This window comes from Cydia fagiglandana, chromosome 3 (assembly GCF_963556715.1).
Source record: "Cydia fagiglandana chromosome 3, ilCydFagi1.1, whole genome shotgun sequence".
Taxonomy (NCBI): Eukaryota; Metazoa; Arthropoda; class Insecta; order Lepidoptera; family Tortricidae; genus Cydia; species Cydia fagiglandana.
This window is the reverse complement of record NC_085934.1, coordinates 18,627,376-18,644,443: the sequence shown is the minus strand read 5'-3', so window position 1 is coordinate 18,644,443 and position 17,068 is coordinate 18,627,376.

The window sequence follows — 17,068 nt, the reverse complement described above, 5'->3', positions numbered from 1 at the left end:
TGGAGTAATCATCCTTTAACAAAAACACACCAGATTGATAATGATGATGTTGATTCTAATGATTATGACGATGATGATGATGATGATGATGATGACGATGAAGAGAAAAAAACAGAGGGAGATGAAGAGAAAAAAACAGAGGGAGATGAAGAGCTTAGCGATGATGATGAAGATATGAAATCGGCTCTTGAAATTGATGAAGGTGGTAATAGTAGTATTGATGATCTACAAAATAAATATATTAAACATCTTGTTAAAACACCAAAGATACCATTTGGTGTTTATCTCGAGGATGATAAAATGCATATTGGTAATAGTCGAGTTAGAATCATTGATGACGTGTTGTATATTAAAGATTCACGATTCAACATGACTCCTGGACTGTTGGAACTTATCTTTAAACGAGTACCAAACAAGAATGTAATTTTGAAAAAAGATGTAGATGATTACAATAAGATTTTAGACATGACAAACGCTCATCGTCGAGGATTCTCACCCAACGGCCAATTGAGTGGAGATAGAAGTTTAAAGTATCTGCGCTACATTAAACAACCACAAGAATCAAAGAAACATAAAGAAGGTGGGTGTTTGAACTCTGGTAAAAGAGATATATTAACAACTAAAACTTTTTATCCAAAAACCGATTACATCTATTGGGATGACCCCAACGAGCTGGTGAGCCGTTTACAGCTTTTGATAGCATCACAAAACGCTGGCAACACCTCTCATTCGAACGAGATCAATGCAATCGTTGAGGAACTGACTGAGAGCGGTATAATTTTAAAGTAAGAAAACAGACCCGCTTCTGTTTGTTGTTTTAAAAGCTGTTTTCCGGTAAAACCGATCTGTTTCTCCCTGGTTACCTTGTTATAAATACTGATGAAGGCTCCCTCCATCGCTCACTTTCACAATGCCTCTTAACAAGTTTGGACAATACTTGGGCAGCGAATCTACAATCCGTGACGATATAAAAGTGGAACGAGATTTAGTCAATTTTGAAAATAGACGAGTGGCAGGAATTCACAAGTCTTTCCTCAAAACTGATGCCGTCTGTAGAGCTGAACTAGATGAACAAGTAGTATTTTTAAACACAAAGCTAAAAGCGAATATTAAAGATATAAAAGATTTACGGGTAAAGCTTGAAAAATTATCAGAAAGAATTACTGCACCAACTCCGTCACAACCTCAAACACCACCATCGACAGCGGCAACAGTTCCAGGAAAGCGCATTGCATTGAAGAAAAATGAGTAAGGCTCAAGTAGTCGACGAGATACGCAAGTATGCGAGAAAGACATTTCCACGTCGACGATTCATTCAGAGGGGGCTCGATGACACATGGCAGATTGATCTGATTGATATGCAAAAGTACTCCAAGGATAATAACAACTATAAATACATTCTAGTGTGCATTGATACTTTTTCGAAATACGCTTGGATGCAGCCGCTAAAGTCCAAGAGCGCTGACGATGTTACAAGGGCAATGAGCAAAATTTTGAGTGAAGGCGGGAGAAGGCCCAAGAATATTCAGTCAGATGACGGCAAGGAATTCTTCAATCTCAAGTTTAAATCGCTCATGACACGTCATCATATCAACCACTACTCTACCTATAGCGTCATGAAAGCTTCCATAGTGGAAAGACTAATTAGAACCTTAAAACATTGGATTTGGAAGCAATTTAGCTTGAATGGTTCTTACACATGGGTACAACTGATAAGCCAAGTGGAGCATTATTACAATAACAAACCGCATCGTACTATCGGTATGGCGCCGGCGAGTGTGAATAAAAACAACTCTAAACAGTTGTTACATAAAGTCTACAATAACATTAAAATTAAACCACGGGCCAAGTTCAAGGTGGGTCAACACGTGAGAATTAGTAAATATAAATCCACCTTCGCCAAAGGCTACACCGGCAATTGGACTACGGAGATATTTACAATAACTAGAGTGCAAACTACTAATCCAGTGACATATTTACTTCAAGACGCTAATCACCAACCCATCTCTGGATGTTTCTATGAACAAGAGTTGCAGAAAACTAAACACCATGACATTTATCTAGTGGAAAAAGTGTTGAAACGTCGTGGAAATAAAGTGTATGTAAAATGGCTCGGCTTAAATGAAAAAAGTTGGATAGATAAAGATAACATTGTCTAACTATTATTATGTTCAATAAACATTTATCTACTCTAAATCAATGAGGTTTCATTCAATAAAACATCTCTATATTCAGTAATATTATATATATTTATTGTTATTAATTATTATTAGTATACCTATACGTGTACAATTATAATACATGTGCAGTGAGCTAGCAATTTAAAAGTAAACAATGAAAAGGAAACAAAAATACACCATCATTAATAATCACCAGAATCTATTATGTTTGGACCTACCACACAAAATATGACATTAATTAAATATGTAAAAGATTCCGAATTGCAACTGCGCGTGAAAAAAGTTCCGCTGTAACACCGCCTAGTAAGTCAATCCAGTCTTGAAAATTGATTTGGGCGTCTCCCACTATTTCTTCCGCTTCATCGTTTAAATCGTCCCACATTACAATTAAACGGTAAATATGACAATCGTCACGGTGACCTTCGACATATAAACTTTTCAACAATCTCGCCACTTCTGCTCTAAATGAGTGTAATGGCATGGGGACGCGCCATCTATTAATCAATGTGTTCTTTTGGAACGCTTCCATCCACTCGTTTTTACATTGTTGATGAAAAGATTTCACTTCGTTGCTGGAATCGCTCTCGTGGCCGTAGTACAAGGGATTGGTGTGTTTTTCCTTGCCCCCGTCGTCTTGTGCTTTCGCTGTTGCCATCGGTTGTGCGGGTGGTGAGTGTGAAGTGGAGCTGCTGCAACCACCGTCACAGCCGCCGCCGCCTGTGGTCGTGGACAACCAGCACTGGCAGCACCAAGCGGTCATGGTACTGTTAATGTCAGCTGGGGAAGATGTAATAAAAATATTGTTATTGTTTATATTAAAAGTAAGCAAAAAGTGTTTCTAATTGAGAAGTTTTTAATTACAAAGACAGAACAGAGTTCATATACTCAAAAAATTAGTATGATACAACTATACTTGAAAAGAAACTTACATTTGGTATGTGATGAAGCTTGTGGATCCATTGTTGTAGAATATTATTTCAACACGATAATTGTAGTGACACTCTAGTGAGAATGTGGTGAAATGACTGTTTACTATGACTGAACATGCTCTTTTATAAACCCGGTGGAGGGGAGCGGGGACATAGGAGTGCGGGGTGTAGGGAGCGCGGCATAGGAGAGCGGGGTGTAGGGAGCGCGGCATAGGAGAGCGGGGTGTAGGGAGCGCGGCATAGGAGAGCGGGGTGTAGGGGCAGGAGGGCAGGGTGTAGGGGGCAGGGTGTAGGGGCGGGGCGTAGGGGGCAGGGTGTAGGGGGCGAGGTGATTATGAGAATGTAGTCGAGAAATTGAGGCTGGTCCTACCGTGACGGGGTGGCCTAGAGGGTTCATACAGTGTGTGGTGACGATATCCCCGGTTAGCTAAAGATGCGCCGGTTCGAATCCGACCTTCGCCACTGGAGACCACCCCGTCACTTTTTGCGTTTCTCCTCTGATACTGCAGTTTTGGAACTAACGTTGCGCATACATACTGTCGCCCTCTGGCGGGGCTGGCAGAATTCAAACTCACATATAATTTTATTCATTTCATAGCGGATGGTTTAGGAACTAACGTTGCGCATACATACTGTCGCCCCCACGCAGGGCTGGTGGGGATTTTTGGAACTAACGTTGCGCATACATACTGTCGCCCCCAGGCAGGGCTGGTGAGGATTTTTGGAACTAACGTTGCGCATACATACTGTCGCCTCTAGCGGGGAGTAGAGTGAACTAACCAGTGGCGCATACATACTGTCGCCCCCAGGCAGGGCTGGTGGGGATTTTTAGAACTAACGTTGCGCATACATACTGTCGCCCCCAGGCAGGGCTGGTGGGGATTTTTAGAACTAACCTTGCGCATACATACTGTCGCCCCCACGCAGGGCTGGTTGGGATTTTGGGAACTAACGTTGCGCATACATACTGTCGCCCCCACGCAGGGCTGGTGGGGATTTTTGGAACTAACGTTGCGCATACATACTGTCGCCCCCACGCAGGGCTGGCGGGGATTTTTAGAACTAACGTTGCGCATACATACTGTCGCCCCCAGGCAGGGCTGGCGGATATTTTTGGAACTAACGTTACGCATACATACTGTCGCCCCCACGCAGGGCTGGTGGATATTTTTGGAACTAACGTTGCGCATACATACTGTCGCCCCCACGCAGGGCTGGCGGGGATTTTTGGAACTAACGTTGCGCATACATACTGTCGCCCCCAGGCAGGGCTGGTGGGGATTTTTGGAACTAACGTTGCGCATACATACTGTCGCCCCCAGGCAGGGCTGGCGGGGATTTTTAGAACTAACCTTGCGCATACATACTGTCGCCCCCAGGCAGGGCTGGTGGGGATTTTTGGAACTAACGTTACGCATACACAGTGGCGCCTCTAGCGGGGAGTAGAGTGAACTAACCAGCGGCGCATACATACTGTCGCCCTCCGGCGGGGCTGGCGGATATTTTCGGAACTAACGTTGCGCATAGACAGTGGCGCCTCTAGCGGGGAGTAGAGTGAACTAACCAGTGGCGCCATCTAGCGGCGACCTTTGGAACTAACGTTGCGCATAGACAGTGGCGCCATCTAGCGGGGAGTAGGGTGAACTAAATTGTCACTACCTTACGCATACATACTGTCGCCCTCTGGCGGAAAAGTTCTGGTCCAAAAGCGGCACAAACACACTACTTTAGTGTGTAAGATATCTATTAAGATATCTTACTCTATCTAACGTAAAAGTGACATTGGTTGCCCGAATTGCGCTGCAAAAGAGAACTAGTTGATATCTAAACTATAACGTATCTAGCAGGGATCTAGTACGTGTCGTCTCTTGTGAATATCTTGAAGTTCGAATACGGCAGTAGGACGTTTGCCATCAAATTACGACTTATCATGTACGAGTATATATAGGTACTTACGGATTTCGTGCTTTTCAGTTCGAGAACCTTATATTCTATTATACCTATTAATATCTATATATCTATTAATAGGTATTATTGTAATTATAAGCCTTAATAAAGTTTATCAGTTTATCACACTATCTCTGATTAATATTTTGGCATAAAAACGTAATTTTAGGCAAGTTGAAACTTGCAGGATCTAGACACGCGGCAGCGTGTCAAGCCAAGTTCATCATAATATCCCATTCCTATCTTGGTTTAAGTACATAGATATTACTGTAACTGTAGTCAGTGGCGGATTTGTAGTCTTTGCCGCCCTAGGCCTTAGGCCTTGTGGCCGCCTCTTTATCAGCATTCATCATATTGACTACCGGCTCGATTCTGAAAATGTATTAGATCTCTACTAGACCTCAACAAGTTACGATATGGATAATTTAAAGATATTTGTAAGATAGATATGTCAAATTTGACGTTTCCGCGATTCTGGAGGCCCTCTTGAACGATTTCGACAAGTTATGACTTAGATATCCAAGTCACATCTAGTCGATATGTAATGTAAAATCTGGGATCCCTTTGTTTCCCATAAACTTATTGTTTCGAATTTCGATAGTCAGAAATTGATGTCCATATAATTTATGGGCACAAACATCAATAGTCATAATTTTTGTTAAGTATAACGTTTCATAGATATAATATTAAACATCTATAATATTAAAGGCTATAATCACAAAGGATATAAAATTGATGAGTATAACATTTAAAGGTTATATCAATAATTATTCAGAAATATTTTAAGGCATATAATTTATCTGACTAATGGTTGTTAATCATATCGTTTTAAGGCGTGCTTTTTCCGTAGGAGCTAAGCGAACCAGTTTTTTGAATCCATTAGAAATATAAGAAACAATGTTTTAAAATTGTGAAAAAAATATATCTTATACTTAAGGATCTGGCAGATACGTTTTGGATCTCAAAAACATGATTAGATAAACTTTGCTCGATAGAAAAAAATTCCAAAGTTACGCCTTTTTTTAACAATAAATCCAAACGATATCTACAATACAAACTTTTTTGACTTGTTTTTTACACAAATGTATAGGTAATAAGATAATCTAGACGTTTTGGATCACTTTGTCTCGGTAACATCATTAAAATAATTTCTATGTTTCAATACCTACTAAATCCGCAAGCGCAATCACTCGCGAACGCACTTACGCCCTCTTCAGTCGCGCGGCAGCGCTTGTAGAGGACGGACCTGCGTCAGTGGGTTCCGCGCGGTCACGTGATTTAACGTGATCAAACAATGGGAAACAAAGCATATGAAACGTAAGAAAAAGTCACTAAGTGCTATAAAAACACACTTTCTGATAACAGAAGCATCTAATACTTTACGAGGTGGTTGAAAGCGCCTAGCTTTACTACATCAACAGTTAAAATATTTCAGTATTTTCACTAGGTCAGCAACCAATTTCAATGTAGGTAAATAATATTATATTCCTAGATAATATAATTGTGAGTATGTAAGTATGATATATTTACAGTATTTCACCTTTACTGATATACCTACGTCCGATCTGCAAAATAATTATATTCCTTCGTGCTCTTTGACTCCTTTGAAAATCAGAAATTATTTATTTGGATTGACACAGTATGGGGATGTTACAATATATGTATAGTGTTACGCTTTTAGTATGAGGATGCCGAAGGCGCCCGGCTTTGGATCGCATGCAACGTGCCAGGCCCGTCAAGCGTGCAAATTCATCATCATAATCATAAATTTATATAAATATAAAATGTCAAATTGAAAAAATTACCATAATAGGCATATCGCAATACAATTATTTAATAACTAAATACATATCACTAATTTTAATATTTGACCACGGTCGACATGAATTAAATATAATTGAGAGTTCCAAGTGCCTACAGGCAGTTCATCTTGTGCTTGGTTGTATTAGTCTTGTTCGAGAAACTGAACACGGTGAAAAATAGAGATAATACTCCTAAAAATACGTGTGATACCTCATTAGATTCGTCATAATGCCTAGACAAATGTATTCGAAGCGTGTAGTAGCACACACAAAATATCAAAAGTTATAAGCAAAAAAAGGGGGGGAAAGTAGAGATCTTTAATTTCCCCAATATCTCAAAAAGTATTCATATTACGGTGCGAGATGGGTGGGGGGTGCTCGACCAAATGTCATAGAGGGCCCCAAGACAAAACAAAATACATTTATTTTTTTTCAAAATGGCCGACTTTTTTTATTTTTTTTCAAGTTAGTCCGAGCGCGCTGAGATTTGGCATGGCGGAAGATAGAGGCCCCTAAATTCCTATAAAAATTTTTTTGGAAAAAATCCAAGATGGCGGAAATAATGGTCATTTTAATTTTGTATGGCAACTTTTAAACGGTGCGAGATGGGTGGAGGGTGCTCGACCAAATGTCATAGAGGGCCCCAAGACAAAACAAACTGCATTTAAAAAAATTCACACAGGGCGACTTTTTTTTAATTTTTTTCATGTTGGTCCGAGTGCGCTGAGATTTGGCATGCGGCGAGCTTGGAGGCCCAAGATTACTATGTGAAAAAAAAAGGAACAATCCAAAATGGCGGCGGACACAGGCCAAATTCAAATTTCCAAGTAGGTTAGGCGAGCCCGAAGGAGGCTGAAGGCCGACCCCGCGGAGGGTCGTCAGGCCCGGAGCTTTATCTCGAATGTCCAAGCATGCTCCACCCCCAGTAATTTTGGGCGAGGCCGAAAGTCGAGCTGCGGGAATGACGAACAAAGCAAAATCCTATACAAAAGTTTATAGGATTATTAAGCGATTTGTTAACCCGCGCGAGGCCGGGGCGGGTCGATAGTAATAAATAAACATACGCTAGACTGAATAAAAATATAAAAGTTTCACTAAAATTTACTGGATTGTACAGTCAGCAGCAGAAATAGCTACGGGGCCTAGTAATCAAAATGATGACACGGAAATGTCAAGATAATAAGGTCTGTGTCGATCATTTTGAACATGTTATTCTGCTTATCTATTTCTGCTGCTGCCTGTACTGGTTTTAGAGTCTGGCTAATTTAGGTAGAACTAGAGTTTAGCTAAGAAAGGTAGAAGAAATTAATTTGACTGAACCATATCTGGTAGAAAAAGAAAGTGATTGATGTTTTAAACCTGTTCAAGGACGTGGAATAGTAGATATTAATTCGGCGTCCTTGAACAGGTTTTCAACAACAATCAGTTAATTATTTAATAGATATTTGGAAGAAACAAAACATAATATTGAAAATAATTTGTTACATTACGGTATGTACGTGTGGCGTAAAGCCAGTGGACTGTAGTTTTTTAAGTTAGTTCCTTCGCTACACTATACTGCTTTACCAGATTGTAGAAGGGCTTACCGGGATTTTGTGGTCTGCAGCTGGCAGAGGCCTCGGCGGGTGGATTGCTCGCTGCTGGCTTCCTCGTTATTTCAAGGCACTGTTTTATGGTATATTTTGCGAATTCAGATATCCTTTCTGTCGCGATGTTTTGGTGACACTGACACCGTTAGTTATTACTTTTTAGACCATTGCTTGTGTGTCGCCGGCCAGTAGCCTCGCTACCTCAAGTAAATCAGTATAGCAGTAGGTATTAAGGATGAATACTAAACACCCCCCACCGAAAGCACTATGTGGCTTTCTCATAATATGAAAAAAGTTAAAAGTTAGACCAAATCAAAATCGTTGCAGACTTATCTTTGTCTAGCTCTGCCAATCAATTCAATTACATCATCCGCTCCTCCATCTGACCTTTAACTGAGTTTTCCCTAAACCCGATAAAAAAAAATTAATTTTTTTTTTTTGTGAGTACCTCTTATAATGAAGGATATTTTTGCTGAGTATCAACATCCTATTAGTGACAGTTTTTGACTTATTATTTTTCTATAATGTATTGTTTTTCGGGATGTATTCAAGCGATTTGCTGAAATTTATTGAATAGTGTTCTTTATTTAGGTATGCCTTGATACTCAAAAACCGAATACCATTTGTCATATAAAAAAAAATTACTATCTACTCAACCGGTGTTTTACAATGTAGTATACAAACTCTTCGATTATGTTTGCGTTTTCTTATCAGGTTGTCGTATTTAAGAGTAAAATGCTAATCTCTCACCCCGATTGATTAAGGTTCTACCTACCTACCTACCTACCTTACCTACCTACCTACCTACCTACCTACTTACCTACCTACCTACCTACCTTACCTACCTACCTACCTACCTACCTACCTACCTACCTACCTTACCTACCTACCTACCTACCTACCTACCTACCTACCTACCTACCTTACCTACCTACCTACCTACCTACCTACCTACCTACCTACCTACCTACCTACCTACCTTACCTACCTACCTACCTACCTACCTACCTACCTACCTACCTACCTACCTACCTACCTTACCTACCTACCTGCCTGCCTACCTACCTACCTACCTACCTACCTACCTTACCTACCTACCTACCTACCTACCTACCTACCTACCTACCTTACCTACCTACCTACCTACCTACCTATACCTTACCTTTATATGAACAATACCTTACCTTAATTGACCGTCACCTTAAAATGTTTATTTCCTTTCGGTACTTTAATTCTACTACGCTGCCATTAAATTAAAACGTTGTTACCGATCACTAAATAATAAGTACACATGGCTCTGTAAAAATAATAATTCTAAATATAATGATCAGAAACACGTAATGCAAAAAATATATACATATACAATAAAAAGTATAAAAACGTGACCCTTGCACGGTATGGTTAAAATACTGCCATCATAAGATCCTTATACTGTGACCCGTTTGCTATCGCCGCCGCGCACAGCGCGCGCTCACGTGCTCGTCGAGCGGTTCGGGACGCGCGGGCGGGGCTTCACGGTTTGCCGCGCACCTCACCCCCTCAGATTCGTTGATGAGTCGAATCATATCGCCTTAATGTCATCTCTTTGTTTCCCATAAACTTACTGTTCCGAAATTCGATAGTCATAAAATTATATCCATTATGATTTATGGACACAAACATCAATAACATAATTTTTGGCAAGTATAACGTTTAATGGTTCTTATATTTAGGACCTATATTATTAAGCATTAGAATCACAAAGGTTATAAAATTAATGAAAATAACATTCAACGGCCTATCAACAATTTATTCAGAAATATTTGAAGGCATATATTATAACAGACTAATGGTCGTTAATCATAATTATTACTCAGAAAAATTTAAAGGTAAGGTATATTTGGAAGTTTTTTCAATTCGTTATGACTTTCGATAATATTGCTTATTCAAGTTGTGATGAAAAACGTTATGGACTATGATAAAACACTCCCGATTTAACCTAACGTAAATTACGTCTAAGCAACCAGTATAGAAACGAATTACAACAAAAGAAAATTACCTCAGGTAGGTTCGTTAGTTACCTTGTGTCCCTCAGAGCGGAAATAGGAGCCCCGCAAAGTCGACTCGTTGGCGGGACGAAATGGCTTAATAAGCCACATGAAAAATAAGAAATTGCGCGAAATCAGTAAGCCAAACTAAAGAAATCGGTTTCCTCAGGTAGGTTCGTTAGTTATCTTGTGTCCCTCAGAGCGGCAATAGGAGCCCCGCGAAGCGGGGCTCCGTCGACTCGTTGGCGGGACGAAATGGCTTAATAAGCTACATGAAAAATAAGAAATTGCGCGAAATCAGTAAGCCAAACAAAAGAAATCGGTTTCCTCAGGTAGGTTCGTTAGTTACCTTGTGTCCCTCAGAGCGGAAATAGGAGCCCCGCGAAGCGGGGCTCCGTCGACTCGTTGGCGGGACGAAATGGCTTAATAAGCTACATGAAAAATAAGAAATTGCGCGAAATCAGTAAGCCAAACAAAAGAAATCGGTTTCCTCAGGTAGGTTCGTTAGTTACCTTGTGTCCCTCAGAGCGGAAATAGGAGCCCCGCGAAGCGGGGCTCCGTCGACTCGTTGGCGGGACGAAATGGCTTAATAAGCTACATGAAAAATAAGAAATTGCGCGAAATCAGTAAGCCAAACAAAAGAAATCGGTTTCCTCAGGTAGGTTCGTTAGTTACCTTGTGTCCCTTAGAGCGGAAATAGGAGCCCCGTAAAGCGGGGTTCCGTCGACTCGTGTGCGGGACGAAATGGCTTAATAAGCTACATGAAAAATAAGAAATTGCGCGAAACTAGTAAGCCAAACAAAAGAAATTTGTTTCCTCAGGTAGGTTCGTTAGTTAACTTGTGTCCCTCAGAGCGGAAATAGGAGCCCCGCAAAGCGGGGCTCCGTTGACTCGTTGGCGGGATGTAATGGCTTAATAAGCTACATGAAAAATAAGAAATTGCGCGAAATCAGTAAGCCAAACAAAAGAAATCGGTTTCCTCAGGTAGGTTCGTTAGTTACCTTGTGTCCCTTAGAGCGGAAATAGGAGCCCCGTAAAGCGGGGTTCCGTCGACTCGTGTGCGGGACGAAATGGCTTAATAAGCTACATGAAAAATAAGAAATTGCGCGAAACTAGTAAGCCAAACAAAAGAAATCTGTTTCCTCAGGTAGGTTCGTTAGTTAACTTGTGTCCCTTAGAGCGGAAATAGGAGCCCCGCAAAGCGGGGCTCCGTCGACTCGTTGGCGGGACGTAATGGCTTAATAAGCTACATGAAAAATAAGAAATTGCGCGAAATCAGTAAGCCAAACAAAAGAAATCTGTTTCCTCAGGTAGGTTCGTTAGTTACCTTGTGTCCTTCAGAGCGGAAATAGGAGCCCCGCGAAGCGGGGCTCCGTTGACTCGTTGGCGGGACGAAATGGCTTAATAAGCCACATGAAAAATAAGAAATTGCGCGAAATCAGTAAGCCAAACAAAAGAAATCGGTTTCCTCAGGTAGGTTACCTTGTGTCCCTCAGAGCGGAAATAGGAGACCCGCGAAGCGGGGCTCCGTCGACTCGTTGGCGGGACGAAATGGCTTAATAAGCTACATGAAAGATAAGAAATTGCGCGAAATCAGTAAGCCAAACAAAAGAAATCTGTTTCCTCAGGTAGGTTCGTTAGTTACCTTGTGTCCCTCAGAGCGGAAATAGGAGCCGCGCGAAGCGGGGCTCCGTCGACTCGTTGGCGGGACGAAATGGCTTAATAAGCCACATGAAAAATAAGAAATTGCGCGAAATCAGTAAGCCAAACAAAAGAAATCGGTTTCCTCAGGTAGGTTCGTTAGTTACCTTGTGTCCCTCAGAGAGGAAATAGGAGACCCGCGAAGCGGGGCTCCGTCGACTCGTTGGCGGGACGAAATGGCTTAATAAGCTACATGAAAGATAGGAAATTGCGCGAAATCAGTAAGCCAAACAAAAGAAATCTGTTTCCTCAGGTAGGTTCGTTAGTTACTTTGTATCCCTCAGAGCGGAAATAGGAGCCCCGCGAAGCGGGGCTCCGTTGACTCGTTGGCGGGACGAAATGGCTTAATAAGCTACATGAAAAATAAGAAATTGCGCGAAATCAGTAAGCCAAACAAAAGAAATCTGTTTCCTCAGGTAGGTTCGTTAGTTACCTTGTGTCCCTCAGAGCGGAAATAGGAGCCCCGCGCGGGGCTCCGTCGACTCGTTGGCGGGACGAAATGGCTTAATAAGCCACATGAAAAATAAGAAATTGCGCGAAATCAGTAAGCCAAACAAAAGAAATCGGTTTCCTCAGGTAGGTTCGTTAGTTACCTTGTGTCCCTCAGAGAGGAAATAGGAGCCCCGCAAAGCGGGGCTCCGTCGACTCGTTTGCGGGACGAAATGGCTTAATAAGCTACATGAAAAATAAGAAATTACGCGAAATCAGTAAGCCAAACAAAAGAAATCGGTTTCCTCAGGTAGGTTCGTTAGTTACCTTGTGTCCCTCAGAGCAGAAATAGGAGCCCCGCGAAGCGGGGCTCCGTCGATTTATAGGCGGTACGAAATGGCTTAATAAGCTATATGAAAAGTAAAAAATGGCGGGGAAATCAGTAAGTCAAACAAAACATAAACCCCAGGTAAGTAGGCACGCATGCACGCAAGCAAACAATAACGTGTGCATAAAAACAAGTAGGCATAAGAACAGTGACGGAATTAAAAGTTTTGTCACTTTACAAATCCAAATCCTTTATTTACCAAACATTTGTTACAAATTGACATACTTAATAGACATACTTTACGATTCTGTGACATGTTCATTTGTTCAAAAGTGACAAACCTTCAACTTCCGTGACTGTACAAAATTATACGTGCTTCTTGAGTACCTAACTTGCTTGTTTGATTGCTGTACCATGACTTTACACTTGACGTTTACGTTAGCCACTGCGTATAAGTACTCAAGCGCAGTCTATCTCGTTCGCACTGATGTATTGGTGCGATAGTCAGGAAATGCGATCGAGTCAGGCCGACCCAAACGCATATGTCAAATGCCAACTCGTGGTACGGCTACTGGTTGTTTATGATGAAGAAAACAATAAATCTTTAAATCATTTATTTTAGTAACAAAAAATAAACATGTATTATTGAATACATAATTATGTTATTATCGAAATGGATAAAGTCAAAGGAATCCAAGAAATAATATTGCAAATATACTTTACAATTATGATTGACCAATGTACTTATAGAAAAAAAAAACATTATTATATCCATATTATTTAATGAATAACAAAAGTTAGATAAATCATAAAGCTCATGTAAGCCTTTTGTACAGTCGCCATAGATATATTATATCAGAACTGCCGAGGTGCTATTAAATATCTGAACATCTGATATATCTGATGGCGACTGTACACAAATAATGATTTACATTTGAGCAATGCATAGAAAAAACATTACCGATATTATTTAATAAGCAACAAAAAATATAATTCGTATACCTATGAGGTAGTAATAATTTACATTTTAACAATAGGCCATTGCATTAGGATGTTACATTAGGAAGGATAAATCGTCAGTTATGGCCACTTATTAATAACTGGCCACCTTATTAAATAGGTAGGTATTCTAACAACGCATATAGAAAAAAGTTACTATAGTATTTTAACCTGGAAAGTCACCTGCAATAATATATTATTACACAACAAAAAAGGCCAAACAAAGGCCGCAAAAATATCCGACACGATCTTATAGCCATAACAGCGTGTCTCATATTTTCGCGGCCTTCAAAGTGTAACATATTATTGCAGGTGACTGTACGCTGATACATGTCAATTCAATACAATTTTGCAACAATTGGCATTTTTAGGCAATAAATTGTATGGAGATGACACATGTCAGCGTACCCTCCCAGTTTGAAAGGAACTATTCATATAGCTCATGTACTTAAGCCTTTTGTACACAAATAATTTTAAGCCAATTTTAAGTTGGCAGCAATAGCCTGTAAATAATGCGTTTTACTAAGATATTGAGATTTGTTTTCCAAAATTTTTTTTATCCGGGTTTCTTGGTTAACATATTTTCTTTTCTTAGCCGGTGGTGGTGCCCCATACATAAGTTTTTGTATTTCGGACGTTGTGTATTTGATTTCATTTAACAAATGTCTTGATAATTTGTAAAACTGTTCATGATAACGATCGACTAATACCTGTATTCTTCTATGCCATGACTCAGCACTATTTTGCGTGCGTGGGATATTGGTTTCATTCGACTCGTGTACACTCCAAAAATGTGGTTCATATTTAGCTGGCGATGTGGCAGTTCCCCAAATATAGTTGTCTGAAAACCACTCTGCTATCACTTTTGCTTCCGAACAAATATTTTCTTTCAATTCCTCAAAATAAATTGGAATTTCCTCTGGAGTTAAAAACGCTAAAGCAAGAAGACATTTAACGTCAGATGCAAATTTAATATTATTGCCGTATAGCGTTTGATAGCCAGACTTTTGCACGCGCCGGTAAATTATTTGTCCTAGATGAAAGAGACATCCCTTAATTGTAACATTATCGAATAATCTTTTAATGCTGTTTTGGGAGGCTTTTTCAAAATCTAAGACAACATATCTTGGTGAAAAATTCAAATTGTAAGATTCACAACATTCCACAATAGTTGAAAAAAGCATTTCATAGCTTTGCTTGTCTTTGTTTGTACATAAAGCAAAAATTAAGGGAAATGTTTTCGAATCCATAACGCAGCCGTGAATACTGTATAGTTGTTGGAATATTTTTGGTACGATTTCGAATGTTCTGTAAATTCTTTTTTCCTTAAACGATAAATGCTTTGTCTTAAATTTACCATAGTCGGTAAATGTGGTAATATTTCTGAAGACGTCGATGCAACACTTTCATTTAATAGTTGTGATGGTTTCACGGTTAAGTTTTTTTTTGCATTATCCTTCAAACTATTCACTGATTTTGCTATTTCCAACTTTAAAGCATCGGGTTCATGATTGTGCTCATATTTCGATTTTTTCAGAAATAAATGCCCACCATTTTTTGGATCTAATTGTGTTATACAACGTGATTGGCACTTGAAATCATTGTTTTTCCGTAGCTCACATATCCAATAATATTTTTCGCCGGATTGGTTGTTTTTTTCATAACTAAACCCATCGAGGTGTAATTTCAGGCCTCCTTTTTTAGTTTTGAACAACTCGCAGTACACTTTATCACTTTCGCCTTCATCCGACATGTTTACAATAACTAAACAAACAAAACAGTGTTAACAATATCATGAGTTAGTGGCATAGATGCGTTTAAACCCATCACTCCCTACCTTCTTTATTTTTGCTCAAGTACCCACTTTAATTATAAATCGGTCTGGAAGAACGCGTTCACTGACATCTATTTTTGTTGTTAACATTTTATGAAATGTAAGTAATTAATTTGATTGAACAAGATTTTAATATAAGAATACCTAACATGAATTCATATAAAAATTACGAGTGTTTTTATTGGTTGTAACCTTGTTACATTATGAAGGCTGGCAACACCATGACAACAACACCATTGAATGTTATAAGAACTAATCACGTGACTACCTATGATTATAACCTGCGAAAAAAGACCTTATAACAATTGTTATAAGCAAGTTTAACACTCCATCTTCCTCGCGTAATCCTGGCATTGTGGTTCTGTCAAGGTTCATGGGGTCCGCTTTGCAACTAATCACGAGGATTGGCGTAGGCACTAGTTTTTACGAAAATGACTGCCATCTGACCTTCCAATCCAGAGGGTAAACTAGACCTTATTGGGATTAGTCCGGTTTCCTTCACTGAAAAGCGTCGGTAAATATAATATTTTTCGTACATAAGTTCCGAAAAGCACATTGGTACGAGCCGGAGTTTGAACCCGCGACCTCCGGATTGAAAGTCGCACGCTCTTAGCAGCGCTTCTTGCCTTCAACATTATGTAAAGTATGCTACGTGGACTTTCAATATTATGAGTGACAAATTTTATGACTAACAATAATTATGACCTGTAAAAATCGGAACTGCAATTTGTACTGTTCAATTTTATAATTATTGGCAACATGACTAATAAAAATTATGATGGAAAACGATATGGTCTAAAACAATCGGAACTTAAAATTTATGGAATGCAATATAGACCCCTACTTATCATTATAACCTGCGATAAAAGAACTTACAACGATTAGTTTAAGCAAGTTTATTGCCTTTCAACATTATGTAATGGTATACCTTCTGGACTTTGAATATTATGAGTAACAAATTTTATGACTAACAATAATAATGAGCTGCAAAAATCGGAACTGCAATTTGTATTGTTAAATTTTATGACTATTGACAATATAACTAATAAAAATTATGATGGAAAACGGTATGGACTGAAAAAATCGGAACAAAAAATTTATGGGAACCAATAGAGACCCTGTAAATCTAGTTGATCTCTATATCGTTTCTGGATCTTGTGATTATCTCGTTTCCCGAATACGCGTGTACATTTTGAGTTATTTTTAACAAGCTTTTATTAGTTCGACCTCTATGTAACTAACTATGTAATGGAATCTAAGGTAACTAATTTAACCATCTTCCAAGGATCGTAGCGTCATGAAA